The sequence below is a fragment of the Thermobia domestica genome, chromosome 2 (genome assembly GCF_964235325.1).
Source record: "Thermobia domestica chromosome 2, izTheDome1.hap1.1, whole genome shotgun sequence".
NCBI classification, from domain to species: domain Eukaryota; kingdom Metazoa; phylum Arthropoda; class Insecta; order Zygentoma; family Lepismatidae; genus Thermobia; species Thermobia domestica.
This window is the reverse complement of record NC_137455.1, coordinates 129,332,586-129,350,456: the sequence shown is the minus strand read 5'-3', so window position 1 is coordinate 129,350,456 and position 17,871 is coordinate 129,332,586. Positions and strand designations below refer to the sequence as shown.

The 17,871-nt window shown below is 35.2% G+C and overlaps 1 protein-coding gene across 1 annotated transcript in view; it reads right to left on the bottom strand.

The window, feature by feature from the left end:
- Sema1a (semaphorin 1a) overlaps positions 1–17,871 on the bottom strand; it is a 500,910-nt gene that overhangs the window by 390,093 nt on the left and 92,946 nt on the right. The window contains exon 2 of the mRNA XM_081745959.1: positions 9,986–10,031. The gene's annotated coding sequence lies outside the window, so the exon portion shown is untranslated. The remainder of the gene's footprint in view (positions 1–9,985; positions 10,032–17,871) is intronic.

Genomic DNA, 17,871 nt, shown 5'->3' with positions numbered 1-17,871 from the left:
CTCATCCTTCGTATTCTCCAGACATTTTCCTCTTTCCACGGATGAAGAAATCGTTGCGTGCTAAGCATTTCCGGAATGGCGACAAGATGATTTTAGGGGCGGAAAAAATATGAAGACCTACAACGAAGGTTTCCGCCAAGTTATCCATTGTTGGAAAAAAATGTGTCACATGGAAAGGTGAATATGTAGGGAAGGAATAACATCGTCACCAACATTCATGGTCGCAGCTTGATTTTTTCGAGTTGATAGTTAAAATTTTATGACTACTTTTCGTACCTTATATTAGCACATATAACGCATGATCACCCTGTTGCTAGGATGTAACGCGTGGAAGTGAGATCAAGAGTTTGCAAACAACAATATATATATATATATATATATATATATATATATATATGAAGAGAGAGACTACGAGGAAATATATATTGACGTCAAAAGTTAATTAATAATAATCCTTTTCCTTTATCATGAGGATCAACCATATGGACATTTGTGGTTGAAACTATTTCACAAGTCATCAGTTTTTGGTCGGACAGAATCGCTGTCACCTCGAGTGACGGATGATGGCGGCTTTTATACAGCTTTAACATAAAACACACTTCTTTTTTTTTTTTTTTTTTTTTTTTTGTTTCGCGTACGTTAACAACCAACGATAGGGGTCGCTACATAACCGCGAGAAAGAGGGTAAACGCATAAGTGTTTCTATCTATGTATATGGGTGGATGATAACGCAAGCCAATAAGCATATAAACTGACGAACTATATTTGGCTTCGAAACGTGACGGAGGAAGGGAGAAAGGGGGGAACTTTTTTTTTTTTTTTTTTTTTTTTTTAAGTGCGATAATACAACCACTAGTGCTGCATAAAGCCCCTATATAGTTCGACAGAGTAGAAACATTTTGCGAGAGAGGCAACCATGTCAACAATCCTACAATGACCTACACAGCCACCGTGCGTCGTAGGGGAGATTTACTACTATAGTGCTGCTCTCTCTCTATTTCAACCACTATCCACAATTTTACGATGGGCAGTAAATAAGCACATTGAATGAAGTCATCCATAGACAAGCTCACATTAACATATGAACCATAGCTAAAAGATCGCTCCAATGATCGTTTTGTTTAGTGTGAAAATGTTTTTCTGTTTTTGTGTTCGACCACGAAAAGAATTATTCATGGACTAATTAGTAAGATAAGGGTGAGGTGGGAAAGAGGTCTTTTGCCGCAACTCTTTGTTACTCTTGTACAACCATAAACAAACTGCCCAGTTTATGGCATTAAGTTTCATCAGCATTACCAACAAAGCGAAAAGATATGAAAGAAATTGCGTAAAGGGAGAATCATAAAGGTAAACCGCAAATCCAACATGTAGCCGAAATATAAAACTAGAGAGTAATAATAAACAATGCATGCCTTCAATAATCACTAGTCGGTAGAAAATGTTATTTCCACAATATTCAATATTAATTGGATTGGTTTTTAAATGAACAAAAAGTATTTTTTTTAATATGATACGTACGAAATATAGTGCGTAAAAACAAAACAAAAAAATAATACACTGAATTATACGGTATTTAATATTTACATTAAATAGGTTTTAATTCAGACCGGCATTGGTGTTACCATTGACACCAAACAGAATTTTGATAACCAGCAAACTAACAATAAATAAATATCGGATATACAGAGCGTACATATTATATATATATATTACTCGTACGGAAATGATTCAAAAAGTAAGGTAACACGAGCTCTCATGAACACTATTCTACACGTAGATATACACAGCAACAGAGCACTAGTTATTCCAACGATACTCAATAACAACACCAAGGCATCGCGCTATCCTTGTTACAATAGAAATTTGAGTCAAGTCCCTCAAGTTACCTTCTAATCAGTGATGGTTTGAGAGGGTGCCCCGGTTGGACCTGCAAAATTTTCCCAGAGGTAAACCTCCCATCGTGTTCAATGAGGGTCACGTTACCATCATTTTCGCAGTTCTACTTTAACTTACTATGTATTGAAACCCCCACTGGTGGAAATCATTTGAAATCATTACTGTTTCCAACTACTATCAATTGTCATTGATTTGACACTACGAGGATCTCACGCAACATGTACGAAATCTTTCGGCAATATGATAAAGCCGAAATGACAATCGCGATTTACTCACATGGACAATATAAGTTATCTGAAAACACCTCACTAGGATAAGCTAAAACATAAAAGTCACAATGAATGTGAAAAGCGGAAGGAAGGTGGTTTTCCTTGATGTACTCGTGTCCAAGAATACCAGTGTCTTAGTCACAGTATGTGTATAAATCCGACAAACATGGACATGAACAGACACACAACATCACTGAGTATAAAAATCATGTGTATGGTTTAACGCAAAGAAAAAAGGCAATATCTGATAAACGTCACCTCAGAGAAGATGTTTCCCACGTTAAAACAATACTGAAACCAAGTCGGTACAATGGCAGGATAGTTATTATTATTATTATTATTATTATTATTATTATTATTATTATTATTATTATTATTATTATTATTATTATTATTATTATTATTATTATTATTATTATTTTGGAGAACAAAAGAGAAAATGGAAAAAAGTTAGCAGAAATATTTGGAGAAGTTAAAACGGTACTTCACTCCGTATGACAGTGGAACATCAAAAAAAATTGAGTGCTTGTTGCAGGAATGAGAAAAAAAGCCACTTACATTTCGCTACATATAATCAGAGTTACTCTACGTATGGTAAAGGATTCCAGAAAGCTGAACATAGAGTTTATGCGAAGTGAATGCAAACTGAACTATGTTTAACAGCCAGTACACGTAATTTGAACAAAATGTGAACATTATTAATAGGGAAATTCCAGGAGAGATGGATAGTTTTCTTTTTTCAAAACCTTAAAACATGAAGGATTTTGTGGCAAAAAGATAAATTAAGTCTAGAAGATGTGAATAATGAAATGCATTTTGATTGAACAAATTTGACCATGTGAAGAAAAGATCAAATTCTGAAAAAAATGAAATTGGGCATCTCTTCCTAAATGTCCGAGAGAGAAAGAGGCATAGGATATCGGAATAGTTAGCAATCATGTTTTTGAATTTAAGATTATGGATATTTACTTTCCAAACAAGAAACACTAATATATTGCTTCCACAAACATAAGAGCAATCACAAAGTTTTAGTTTTACAAATAATATATCGCTTTATTAAGAGGGCCTAGTTAGGTAGTTTAGAACTACATGACCAACAATGGATCATATGCAACTGAGTTTTAAAGATAAATACTTCTGCCAGCAAAGCATTCGTTTTCCTTGTTATCACCTTCCCACAAGTTTCACGAAGCCACAGTTTACAGCGAACGCACTGAATCCAATGATATTTCTTCTTTGTGTTTTCATAATATTCATCATTCCTATATTTCTATATTCATGAGTAAGGTAAATGAATTCATTGTCACTGAACTGGTCATCCAGTACAACACTTTCCTCAGAGCTGAAGATGCTGCTGGATGAAACAGTTTTCTGAGAATCAGCTCATTCGAAATGTGCTTAGGATGGCATGTAGATCTACGTTTATTACTAGTATTTACGGACTCCATCTTCACTTTCTTTATGTTCTCTGCAGAAGTTAAAACAGAGGCATGAAGCACCTGTAATTTGTTTGCATGAAGTCTGGCTAAAGACGGTAACGGTGAAATCATCTCCCAAAATTATGTACGAGTTTGTTGCATAAGCCCAGCTACGGTAGAGAATTTCTTGGACCAATATAAGTGGGATTCTAAGTAGGGTCCTTGTGCTTGTGTTCAGGTCGATTAAGCCTGTCCAACATAATTTCTGTAGTTGCAGGTCCACTTACAACTTTGTTTGCAACCAGAAAAGCATAATCTGGAACGATATATGGACTGCAGGAGTAGGCCTATATATCCGTACATCTAGATCCAAAAATGACATTTTCTGGTATGGCTGATTTTCCCCAAGACTCATTCAGCAATTCTCCAAACCGCAATCTTGTTACTATCCGATCAGGGTGATTCTTTATTCAAATTGTTACAGCACTGTAAAAATAATCCTTCAATGATTTAAAAATAGCACTATTCAAAGGTTGAAGGTAGTGTGTCGTGTGGCTCGGCAGACAAATCAATATGATCCCATTCATCTCTACAAATGCCAGTATCCCTACTAAGTTCAGTGCGGTGCATGTCCATCTAATGTAAGAATTAATTTTCATTCTGACTTGCAAGGAGCGAAATGCGTTCTCAGCCAAACGGAGAACAGAGTTGCATTTAAATATGCTAACCTCTCAGATGCAGGCAACTGCACTTGGAAGCATCCCGTTCTGGAGTTCTTGGTTTTTGCTTTTCACTTCAAGATGGAAACTGGTGGAAGAAACGTCCTTCTGAATTGCAGCGCACAGCGACTGTTATTAGTTTCTCCTCTTTTCTGAAGAAGTAACTTTAGAACCTCTTCTGGAATCTAATAGCCTTAGCTTCACGCAAGCAATTTTATGTTAGAAGATTCTTTAAAATTTTGTTCTGTTGCAGGTCCTATTTCACCTAAGCATTTCAGCATAATTTATTCAACTTTGCGAAATTAAAGAATTTTTCTGTAACAGGAATTATTGCAAACACAACTGCAAATGAGCTTCCTACAAGTACTGACCAGGTGCTAGGATTACTTTCTGCATATACATCGCAGTTTTATTTTATTATTTAAAAAAATATTTGGTAAGCATACTTTGAAGCACCGAACAATACAACATTTACTACTAAAGATAATTAAAATATAAAAGTATTGTCAAAGTATACCTTCAGAATATATTGGCCAACTCTCCCACAAAATTATAGGTCATATTGTAGTTAATCTCTTATCTCAAATAACCGATTTCCAATCATTATCTAGCAAGAAAAATCACACTTTTGATTTTTTCTCTCTTTAGCTACAAAATTATTGACAGCTTTGAAAAGAGCACCACTGGTTTCTTATATTTCTCAGCAGAATCCTCAGACATGCTCTCAACAGAATTCTTAGATATGTTCTAATTTCAAGGTGGGTCCAAAGTAGGCAAAAGGTAAGCCTTCGCAACAAGGGACCCGGAATACTTCAGCAGGAAGTGAAAAATGTTAGGGAATGCCAGAAAATGTTTCGGAATAACGCATGCTACGTTGTTTTGTTTCACTTTATACGTGAAAAAACGTAAAATATACCGTGACAAAATGCTAGCACTATGACGTCTTCTGATAGATATTGCATTATTTCGAACACAAAGTGAATGTATGTCACGAGACCAAGTTCTCACATGTCGAACAATTCTAATTAACTTACCTCAAACTTTGACACCTACTCTTTAATGTCGAAGATAAAACAGCTGCTTGTTCATATTATGATCTACAAAAGAGTGTTCAATATATTTATTAATCCACTAAGAATTTCTTAAATAGGCCTATAATTTGAATCCTTTAGCGTGTTGTAACAGTACAGTATAATCCCAAGTTTTCAAGAGAGAAAAAGATAACTAATCTTCGTATATCTAATATAATATAAGTTAAATAAAATGAAGAGTTCGTCTGTGTGTGTGTGTGTGTCCGTCTATGTGCGGCCTGGGGACCAGACGACTGAACCGAGTTACCAAATTTTGGTCACGGCCCCAGACCAAGACGAAGAGTTTTTTTTATTTTTTCTATTTTTTCAAAATTCCAAACAAAGCGGTCTCAGGGGGCGTTTACCGGGACGTGTAAAAGTAGTAGAAAGTGATCGATATTAGTGTCAAATTCATAGTTTTCGAATTCACTGAGATCAATGGTGAAACTCCGATCGCATTAACTTCCAAATTCACCTCCATTCGACTGCGGGCCAGGGGTCACCGAAAGGGGGAAGGACACCGAGACATGTAAAAATAATCCAAAATGACCGATATTAGTGTGAAATCCATAGTTTTCATGGCCGATGAGACCAATGGTGACACTTCCATTAGAACTGACTTTCAAATTCAGCCGTATACGGTCCTGGGATCACCTGCAGGGGGGGGATACCGAGACATGTGAAATAATCGAAAATGACTGATATTAGTGTGAAATCCATAGTTTTCGGGGTTGCTGAGCTCCATGGCGAAACTCAAGATCGCGTTTACTTTCAAATTTAGCCTCATCAGCTAAGGAACGGGGGGGGGGGTCATAATAAAAGGGGTCACCAAGACGTAAAAATAATCCACAATGACCGATATTAGTATGAAGTCCATAGTTTTCGCGGTCGCTGAGATCAGTGGTGACACTTCCATTAGCAATGACTTTCAAATTCAGCTACCATTGGATACGGGCCGGAGCACATGTGGGGGTACCGAGACATGTAAAAATAATGAAAAAAAAAAACTGATATTAGTGCGAAATAAATACTTTTCGCGGTCACTGAGACCAATGGTGACACTTTCATTAGTGGTAATTTCAAATTCAACTTTATACGGTCCGGGGGTCACCTGCGGGGGGAGGGTTACACAGTCGTAAAAATAATAGAAAATGACCGACATTAGTGTCAAATTCATAGTTTTCACGGTCGCTGAGATGGATGGTGATACTTCCTCGGGCGTTGACTTTCAAATAGAGGCCCCGTCGGTTGCGGGGTCAGAGGCGTTTTCCTTTTTATTTTTTTAAATTGGAACCAGGGGATCTCAGAGGGCGTTTACCGGGATATGTAAAAGTAGTAGAAAATGACAAATATTAATGTCACATTCATAGTTTTCGCGAAATCGGTTGAGGCTCAGAGGCGATTTTCTCAAAATTCGAACCAGAGGGTCTCAGGGGGGAGGCGTTTACCGGGACATGTAAAAGTAGCACAAAATGACCAATATTTGAGTCGAATTTATATTTATCGGGGTCACTCAGATGTATAGTGGAGCTCCCGATAGTGTTTACGTTCAAATCCAGCCTCCATCGGCCAAAGGGAAAATTCTTTTCTTTAAGCATACCTATAACAGAATTTATTATTTGTTTCTTTGGTTAATAGTTGTTTTGTAAGTTTTCTTTGATGTTATTCATATTATTTTGTTCTGCAACCGTATAATTTATCTGCACTTGCGAGCAGAAATTGACTTGGTCAAATGGCCAGACTTTAGTTCTTTAGTTATGCTAGACCTGATCACCAAATTATCTATGCATAACTTTAGTGCTTGCTTATACCAAATACATTCAATTTTAGAAATGTTTCTTAATTGTTCTTTCGTTGTTCAGTTTGTTTAGGGGCCTACATATATTTTTATCTGACCCGTGCGAAGAACGGGCATAACAGCTAGTAATTAATAAAAATAATAATTATCCTGGTAAACAATTACCTATATTTTACACTATGAAGAAAAATTAATCAAATTATGCATGCTATACTTCGCGGCACAACAGGTCTAGTATATTTTGAAAACCAAAAAGTATATACCTTATTTTTAATTATTGCTTTCAAACCAGCAATTTATTCACTACTATTATTTCTAAGCACACGTGTTAACTTTTATACTTTATATTACAATGGACAATTACGGTGTTTAAGAATTATTTCTAAAGGAGCAAATACAATCCAAATCCGAAAACTATTGTGTTGATCATGTTTGTAGAAATTTAGTAAAAAGACTTCTTCCGTTTCGACATATGAACAAATCTGACTCTTATTAATTATTAAAAGAAGTTATACTCATTATAAATACAGGTTGCAAATTATATAAACCTATATTATATACTATATTATATACTACATTATATTATATATTGCCTCCATACTATAGGTTATAATCAGTATAATATCTAAATGTGTGAGCTAGCAGTTAACGAAAACTATTTCAGGAAAAAAAATTAACGAAACTCTTACATATGGATAATACAGCTGAACCTGGTTATAGCAACATCAGTAAATACGATATCTCCTCTATTGCATTAAATATTAGTGAGACAAACTAATTACTCAAAAGGCAAGTGCCCTAACTATTTTATGTATTGCTTAGTGCAACACGCAAACGCATCAAAACTTCTATAGTACAACGTCACTGCCACAAATGAGTGATAATTTTTCATAGTAAAATGCACGCTCGTTCAGCGACTAGTTAATGGGAAGTTAGTAGACACCTGCACGGAGGTTGAAGGTTATGTATGTATGGCAATCCCCTTGCATTGCCATTTTCAAATTTCAAAAGATTTGTCTGGTATTGCACTAGTTGTTGAAAAAGTTCGCGTCCGTCCGCTCTTAAGGTGGATCACTAGGTGTTTTTGGTGCTATGCTAAACGCTGCTTAAATAGTTCGGCGTTGCCATATAGTGTCGAGTGTTTACTGATTCCAGATAATAAAGGACGTAATCATGGAATTCTGCTTGGATACTCACTGGAGAAATTAGTCCTCGACCCTTACCGCAATAAAAAGTTACGTTCCGCTTCTCAAACTGTATCGCTAGAATCCAGGAATTTTATTATTCTCACTACCACAGTTAACGTACAAATTTGACAACAACGCATTATGGCGTTCTGCGAAAGTTGCTTCTCAAAATCCATTTCCTTAAATGTAAATTAATATATAAATAAAATGTGAAATATAACACGAAAAACGGTCAAAGAATATATCTATTTCGTAATAATACCGTTACTTTAAAATACTTTACACATACAAATAAACGCTTCATAAAAGTGAGCAAGTGCCATCTTGTGTGCTCATTGTAAAACGAATCAAATATTTTCTTTTACTTGTTACTTTTTTCAATATCAGCTGACACAACCAAATGAATCAGTGTCTTGTGTTGTAGCTGAAACATAACTCTATCTTATAGTACAATAATAATAATATATAACGTTTCATTGCACAGTAGTTAAGGGAATGAGCTAAAAATATGTACTGTCTTCGGGGTGGTGATCCACCTTAACCTTTGAGCTAATTGTATGTTTGCTACAATGTATAGTAATTGTTCTTTGATCACACCTAAAGAAACAGTGGTTAATAAACTTGCTCAAGTGCTAACGTAGCTATGAACAGAAGTTTTAAGCACTGACCACAAAGTTAAGAGTGATCCGGGAAAAAGAAAATGTAAAGAAAAAAGATAATGCATTCCGCAGGTTTGATTTGCTGAATTCTACAATACAGAAGATAGGGAAATAAGATGTAGCAAATTAAATGACAATATAATAAAGAGTGATATATACAAATATAATATAGGCTCTATCGATTGGTCAAGCACTTGATCATTTGATAACTGCAATGCCTGATACTATTATTCACTAATAACAATATCACACATTGAAGTTAGAGAATAATTAACTACTTGACCAACCGTCATTACATATCAGGGTTAGAACGACATTCGTTTATAACGACACTACTTTTTAGGTCACTTTGGTGACGTTATAAACAAGCTCAACTGTATTTAAGTAGCGTTTGCTGTTTCGTTTTTAAAAAGAAGTCTTTAGATGACATTCACGATTATTTGAACATGAAAAATAACGATAAATTTGTTTTGCTGAGAATACACGTGTAGGTTGTAATTTGTGCAAAGATTTTTTTTGAAAGCTAAAAAGTAATCACACGAGTTTGTACCTCCAACACAAATAGTGCATAATAGTTTCAAGGGAATACCAACAGTTGATACGTAATCCTATTTACACAGACAGGAATTTTCGTTGCAGGGAACGATAAGATTATGGTGTATAACAAAAGGAGAAGAAAAAAAACTGCGAGAAGAAAAGCAAACCAGAAACAGAAACAAAAGTAGAAGAAGAGGGGAGGGAGAGAAATTGAGATAAAAGGCTAAACTTGTTGGCTTAATTTCTACTTTGAAATTAATGTTCATATCTCGCTCTTTCTCTCTCTTTAACCTATTTTCTGTCCTTCTTTCTCTTTCTCTTTCGTGTCTTTTCCTGCTTTTGCGACATTAATTCATTACAAAAGAACACAAGGGAAAACAAAAGATCTGGCAACTCTGGGTGACGTGAAGAGGTATCATTTGTCAGACTCACCTGGTTCTCCGACAGGTCCGAGAGGCTGAGGTTGTACACCAAGTTCCTGAAACGAGGAGAAAAGAAAGAGAAAATGAAGATTAATTATTGAGCACATAAATCTGGTTGGTTTGGTTGTGATGAAGTGTGCGCACTCTTTTATTATTCTTATTATTATTTCGAACGATGCGGCACAAACAACCAAAGAAGAAACAGTAAAAGTTACATCAGAGTTGCAAACTTTAAAAGTTTATCTGCAATTTGTTACTACATATAATAAATAAAGACTTATTAATAAACAGTCAGACTCCTTGAAATACATAGACCCAAAATCTACTACTGGAAAACTACTGTTTACTGTAGACTTACATCTATGATTTATATACATTCTTTATAGGGCTAAGTGTCTCAACTCGGTATAGTAGAATGAACGGAGGCACTAGGCTGACGATTGAAAAGCGAAACCCATAGGGGGTTAGAGTCCCTCTCAAGAACATGGGTGTTATTAATTGTCTTACTTTTTGTGCTCATGTCCTGTCAACTGGATTAGTGCAGAACTTAGAAGCGAGATGAATCACAAGACAATTAAGTGGAAAGAGTCCCTGTTGGGGCGGTTAAAAATTTAAAAAAAGTGGTAGAGCGTCCTTGCTTCGATCCTCCAAGTGCGAAGTGAGTTTGTGGTGGTAGACAACTAATGTCCCTGGGTTCTCTTGTTTCTCCCTCTTCCTCATTCCACCAATTTTTTCACAATCGTTCATTTTAACTAATCATCCATCTCCTTTAGCCTAAGTAAAGATCACAGTCGTGGGATAGATCTACAAGATTATTTTTACCTTTTTAAAAGAGCTATTACCAGTGGCGTATTTAGGGGGGTGGCTTCCGGGCTTAAGCCCCCCCGAAATCTTACTTAATATAGTAAAGTAAATGAAATATCTTGCAGAATTTTCACATTTCCAGGCAAAGCCCCCCCCCCCGAAAGTTAACAAAGCCCCTCCCGAAACAAAATCGTAAATACGCCACTGGCTATTACATATATTTTAAATATTTTCTACCTTATTCCAAAAACAGATAATCCCTTCTAGTTATCAGCTCTCAAAGACAGCAATGGAAAATGGTAAAGACCTTCACAAGAATCATTCCTGGTAATTTTGAATATTGCATAGAGCAAATGTGGCTTCGTCTCAGATATAGGTTACCATTAACTCGATTTCTGACGAGACAGTTCCGATTTCGAAGAAAATATCCCGCGTTCCGACGTGGCTCTGTCGGGACCTTAGGATGTCCAAACTTTTATTTTTATTTACGATGTTCGTGACTCTCATTATGATTACAATTTAGTTGCCACATTATTATACATAGTCTTCAAAATACGAGAAAACTCACAACAACGACAAGCAGGGAGACAGCAAAGTGCTTAGCAACAGAAAGTTTGTATCCAAATACAAATAACATACTATTTAAATTGGCCACGCTTGTTTTATTACATATTAAAAGATATACAGTTTAAATTGTCTAACTTCGTTTTATCAATTAGATAAATAAGATTTGTCTCTTCACTGGAAAGACTATATGACATAGTTACAAAAAAAAAAAAAAAAAAAAAAGACCTTCATTAGATGCAAGAGGTGTCCCGACATTTTAATTTGCAAAGTTGGTAATGGCTCTCAGATTTATCATCACCGAGTAGGTTAATTATTCTCGAATATTTTGGAGCTGATTTCAATATATCTACGATTACAAATGGAAATAAGAATCTGTGTTAAGAGTCTTATTTCTTTAGATGTAAAAGAGTCTTATATTAAAGAAACATTAATTGGTATGTGCAAATGAATATCTGGGAAATAGAGTCATAATCAGGCACGTAGCCAGGATTTCGTGAAGGGGGGGGGCTGACATGAAATACTATGATCATCACACGAGGGGCTCGATCAGCCAGGATTTCGTAACGGGGATAAGGAGGGGGTGATATGAAATTCTGAAGACTTAGGATCTTGATCGATGTAAACTACTTTACTATCAACATATATTGGTTTGTTAGGACAATAAAATGAGGATATATTGGTAAGTATTTAAGTAACAAACTATGTAGAAATCTCGAGTAATAAAAGAATAAAAATAGTATTGAAAAATATTTTACAATATTTACGTTCCTTTCTTTGTTCATTCAAATATAATAATTTTCCTTTCATTATGATCTCAACTATTATGAAAAGTACATATTCACTATTATAAAAAGTACATACTCAATAATGTCTTGTAAAATATTTTACAATATCTGCGTTCTTTTTTCTGTTGAATTAAATGCTAATAGAACTCCTTTTCCATATAAATTTTTGTTTTTATTATTCCGTCAATTACTGTCGGTTCCAAATGACAGGTTAAAGGAGCAGCAGAAAATTGTTTTTGAAATAATATGTTTGATTCTGCAAGGATGCGATAACGAAAATTTATGATGAAAAATGTCCACGCTGTTACTCAACAACACTATGCTTCCGGAAGCTTGAAATCTCCCTGACTAATAGCAGAAATTCTGAGAATTCTGTAACTTTTCTAGAAATTTCAAATTCCCTGACTCTTCCAGGATATCTCGCTCAACTCGCCACCGTCTATTGCAAGGAATACAAATCTCCTCATAAGAAAGAGTAACCAAAAGCTTCCTGTAGTTTTTTTATTTTTTTTTATTTTTAATGCTGATCTTTCTTTTTTCTCATTTCATTTTGTTTCATCCTTCCTTAATTTTTCATTTCGGGTTTCGAAGGGGGGTCCGGACCCCCCCTTGGCTACATGCCTGGTCATAACAACTCGCCTTTTATTTATCTCTAATTCTATTTTTCAGTCCATTCTTACACTCCATATTCCAAACCATTTTTCCTTTCTTTCTTTTTTAAAATTTGAACCACATGGGAAAGAAAAACTGATCAATCGACTTCTGCTTTACAATGCTACCTATCATTGGTAGACAAATGGGGTAGAATCTTGATTCGAGCACAAGCACGGAAACTCAAGTACATACCAATAACAACAACTCCCAAACAAAGCTAGTTTATACATCTGATTACTAAATGTTGCTCATTCTGGCTTTGGAACTAACTTAGGTTAAAAAATTCTATTTAAAAAACGAAGAATTTATATTAATAATCATTTGTTACAGTTCGGCAATGTATTATTGCTTTCATCAGACTACCTGTTGCAGTGCAGTTTCGATATAGCATCATTCTCATCAGATACATTACCTATGATAATGTGCCTGATGAAGCCAAAGACATCGCCGAAACTGTCCCCCTTTTTTGCTTATTTTTTATTTTTTTCTCCATATAATTACTAAACCTGCATTCGGTATGGGTACCAATACAGTAATGCACTTTGGTTTCTAAAAATACTTCCGTGTCATTCAGTAACAACCTATACAAAATTTCTGCCAATATTCATAAAAAATACTCACATATTAAAAATTAACTCCGATCAGAAAATGCTTTATTAGCAAGGATATTCTACAGTAGGTTCAGCCAACCTCATTCAACACATACTACAACATTTCTCAAGAATTGTTAGAGAACTTTAAGTTTCATTACGCTCATTTTAATTCGTGTCACATACTTCCTTCTTTATGTATGTAATTGAAATGCAAATTTCTTTGATTTCAGAAACGAATATTATTAGTAAGTTAACATTAAGGGTCGTATTGCATTATTCATATATGATAGAATAATAGTGAAACAAACATAAAGTATTTTTTTTTCTTTTCCTGAATGTACGTTGCTAACATCCTTATATAATATATCACAAAAAGACACACACAAAACAAGCAACGTCACAATTTCCGTTTTAAGCTTTCTTTTTCTCAAACAAACAAAACTTCGATACAACTTCGTCTAGGAAACTCCCAATGGGAGTTGTTAAGAGCCAGACACAAAATAAATCTTTTTCCTTTCTTCCCTCTCTTTCTCTTTCTCTCTCTTCCCAAACTTATTACCATGAGTAGACACCACTCAATTACCTGAATAAAAGACAGTTGGAATGAAATAAATGCATTTCAGCCGTGGTTTATAAGAACATGTCGTTACTCTACTGTTAATTTGAAATAAGTATATACTTAATTAAGGTCTCTTACAACTTAAAAATTTCCTCTAGTATTTCAATGTATTAGAGTTATTAAGTAAAATAAAAGTATTTCTTAAATGGTTGACTTAAAAATCAATTATTGTACTATCATCATCATAGGCATTCTGCCTTTATTGGCAGGTCACTTGCCGCAGCTGAGAAGCTTCCATGCTCCACGGTCCTCCGCTAACCTCTTCGTCTTCACGTATGATCTTTCTGTTTTTATATCATCCATTAATTGTAGTCTCCTTCGCCCCCTCCCTCTCTTTTCCGCCACCATACCCTCTAGGACGTCCCTCATGATACAATCTCTTCTTAGGCAATGTCCCAACCAGTTTCTCTTCCTCTTCCTAATAATATCTAAAAGTGTTCTTTTCTCACCCACCATTTCTAACACTCTCTCATTCGTTTTCCGCTCGACCCAACTAATTCTTTCCATTCTTCTCCACACCCACATTTCGAAGGCTTCCAGTCGATTTTCATCACCTTTACGTAATGTCCACGTTTCCGCCCCATACAGTACAACACTCCACACGAAGCGTTTTATGATTCTTTTTCTCAACTCTTTATTCAAGGTCCCACAAAACTGACTTTTCTTCCTCCTAAAGGCTTCTTTCGCCATTCCTATCCTTGCTTTTATTTCACGTTCACACTTCATGTTATTACTAAGAATACTACCCAGATATCGAAAACTATTCACTTGTTCTATTTTCTCCCCTCCTACTTTTATATTTGACACAGACCCCTTCGTTCCAATCACCATGGCTTTTGTCTTTCTAACATTTATTTTCATCCCATATTCTTCAAAGCCCTTTCTAATTTTTTCTAACATTTTATTGATTTTCTTTTCAGATTCTGCAACAAGCGCCATATCGTCTGCAAATCTTATGCATCTAATCATTCTACCTCCTACCGAAATGCCATCATCATCATGTAAACTCTTTTTTACTATCTCTTCTAGATAGACATTAAATAGTGTTGGCGAAAGGCAGCATCCTTGTCGAACTCCCCTTCCAATTGCACTCTCTTCCGTCAGTTCTTCCCCTATCCTAACACTTACTTGTTGGTTCATGTATAAGTTTCTTATGAGTCTTCTATCTTTCCAATCCAAACGTATCTTCGTTAGAACTCCCAACAACACTTCTCAATTCACGCGGTCAAAAGCCTTTTTTAGATCAATAAATATAACATACACCTCTTTCCCTTTTTCTATAAATCTTTCACCGATCGCCCTTAATAATCCAATTGCATCTCTTGTGCCCTTGCCTCTTCTGAACCCGAACTGCTCCTCCTCAACTTCATTATTTGTTCTTTCATATAACGTTCTGTTCAGTATTCGGAGCAGAATTTTAGCTGCATGAGATATGAGACTAATAGTTCTATAATCCTCACATCTCTTTGGGTTCGATTTTTTAGCCATCGGTATCATGATCGTTTTCAGAAAGTCTTTTGGCCATTCTCCTGTTTCATATATTTCATTGCATAGTCGGAACAATTCTTTCTTTCCCTTGTCTCCTATATTTTTCATGAATTCGATTGGTATGTTATTCTCGATAATACCGACCGTGCTTCATAATAAAGAGAATAAGAACTTAATATTTCGATTCTTCATATTAAATGCACTTCTTCACTCACTGGATTTTTATCATCAAATCATGGTGAAATTTTATCATTCTAAGGTTCATATTTCTATTATTATTATTATTATTATTATTATTATTATTATTATTATTATTATTATTATTATTTATCAAAAGATCCAATACATATCAATCAAAAATTTTCTTGTACGCCTTATATCTGGAGAACTACATATAGTATAGCCGAACCCAAATTATCAGTTAACTCAGTATGATGTGCTTATTCAGTAGAAAATACGAAAGCTGGATTTAGAGGCAATTCAAAAATTTTGTGGCTCCTGATCAAAAAATTAATTATTGGCCAACATCGCAAATCTTTTGATCCATTTTTAGTTTTCCTTTTTTTTTTTTTTTTTTTTTTTTTTTTTTTTTTTTTTTTAATAATAATAATAAAAGTTGACATGACAACTACTGTATGCACGTTTTCCATTTCCGGTATTCCCTACGCCATGGCTCGCGAACTTGCCTACCGGTAGGGACTATCTGATTCCAAGTCATTGATACCTCCTTTATTAAGAAGGGGCAAAGTTAAACAGAAATAGCGAAACTTGCTCATTTATACCGATGTTGCCAGACTTAAAATGATATTAGTGTTCAAAAAATGTAAAATTTATTTTATGTTATGCTGTCTTTTTCACGTACAACTATTACCTTCTGTAATGACAGTGAAGTAATGACAGTGATGACAGATAAGTAATGACAGTGAAGCAAATTGTGCAATAAACGTACTCATGCTCAAGACAAGGCAGTACTCGAATCCAAGTTTAACAACTTAAGTAATGTAAAACTTAACGCAAAAATTCACTCTACTTTTCTGCAAGTAGTGCCCTTATTATTTATATGATAACATTTTCTTTGTGGATATATGATTAGCATATGCGTCTTCTGTCTGCGAAATGGAATTCATTTCCGGTGAGAACCCACCTTTCACGCTGACCTGTAGGTTCAAGTCTCATGTAACCTCGACGAAGAAAAGGATGTTCAACTCCAAACAAACATTGTTGTGAAAGTAGGAAATTTATTCTTAACTTTTTCGTATAAATGCTCATGTAATTCCTTAATGTAGGTCGATATTTTTTTTCAACAAATCTCTTCTTATTTATACTTTGCAAAACTTCTATTATCCATGCACAATAGACTATGGCTCTTATGATTACATGAAATTTAAAGACAAAAGAAATTTAAGTTTGTTAAATACGTCACCCAAACCATCATAAACTTACATATGGCTACATGTACTGACATACTTAAAAGCCAAATTCTTGGTTTAGGCAATACAATACTGTAGGTAGGACAACCAAATAAGTTTGTGCAAAGGCATGTACAGATGGTTCAAGCTGAACTTCCTGGGTACTGAAAATTTAATCTGATTCTCTTAATTATTAATGTATGTATTTAAAAAAAAAAAAAAAAAGAAAGAAAGAAAGAAAAAGCCCTAGCTATCTCCTACTCTTTTAAAGGCGTACTAGTCATAACCGCAGACACGATATGATTAAGGCTTGCAAGGAAGTTGTAAAAGATATCAAGAAAATAATCCTTTGAAATTAATCTTCTACAAACATGGCTGGTTCCAAGTTTTCAGTGATGTAGCTGGCTTTTTTTTTTTTTTTTTTTTTTAAAGAGGCAAAAGTTTGTCTCTTTCCATAACACAAGTTTGTTGCGTAAATTTCGGGTAGACAAGCTAATCTAAAATCCAGTTTTGATTTTGTAAATACTGACACAACTTCCTTGTGGAATGCTGGGAAGTTCTCTCATCGTCACTGCTACGATTTTATGGGGCTGGGAACATTGGCGTAACAAGGCCGAGCGAGGCGATGGGGCAAATATTGGCCAAAGGGCCCCGTCAGAAAAAATAAAAATGTTGGTCATTTTCATTTTTGATATACAAGCACATCATTTAGCAGTACCTTTTTGAGGTACATATTTTAATAGCAAAATGAAATGAAATCTTTCAGTTGTACGTCCCACGGTTATGCCGGTTAGGCTAAAGGAGACAGTGATGATGAGAAGAAAGTGGGAGGAAACGGGAGAGCCTAGAGAAAACCCACGAGCACGGTGGGTCCACCACAAAGTCCACACGGCGCGAGCTGGGATCGAACCAGGGACCCTATGCACCGGAGGTGAACGCTCTACCACTGAGCACAAGTAATACTTTTTTCAGTGTAA